Source organism: Brassica oleracea, unplaced genomic scaffold, assembly GCF_000695525.1.
Source record: "Brassica oleracea var. oleracea cultivar TO1000 unplaced genomic scaffold, BOL UnpScaffold00667, whole genome shotgun sequence".
Lineage (NCBI taxonomy): Eukaryota > Viridiplantae > Streptophyta > Magnoliopsida > Brassicales > Brassicaceae > Brassica > Brassica oleracea.
In genome coordinates, this window is record NW_013617432.1 from 87,868 (window position 1) to 88,561 (window position 694).

Genomic DNA, 694 nt, shown 5'->3' on the forward strand with positions numbered 1-694 from the left:
AAAAAAGTAATCATATCAGAAAACAGCGGTATTCTGACGGACATTCCGACGGAAAATGAAATCTTTGGTATATCTCGAGGAATTTCCGAGGATATTCCGAGGAAACACAAAATTTGGTTTCCTCAGAATTTCCTCGGAATATACCGACGGAATTCCGAGGAAATATCAATCCGTCGGAATATTCTTATGGAATACCGAAGAAAAATGTATTCCTCGGAAAAAAACCGATGAATTCCGAGGATATATTATAGTCGTTAGAGAGCCGTTGGAGAGCCGTTGGAGGATTTTAAAAATTTCGAGGAAATTTCAACGAACTAGCCGTTGGCGTCGGAATTCCGTCGGAATTTTCTCGGTCTGTCGGCAGGATTTCAACTATAAATACAAGCACCTCTCTTCCTCTTCATTCACTCCATATCTTCATCCTCCCTCTTACTCTCTTTACACACGAATTTGATTCATAAAAAAATATGTCTTTTTCAAATTATTTTCGTTCTTGGATCGATCGACCTCATTTGGAACCAAACACGAGATTTCTTACGGAAGAATACCAACGAGGTATAACTGAATTCATAGGGTTAGTTCACCGACAACCGGAAGCAAAAACATGTATGTTAAGATGTCCTTGCTCTAATTGTAAAAATAGAAAGGTTATTAAAGAGTGAGATGTTTGGACTCATCTATATTTGAGTGGGTT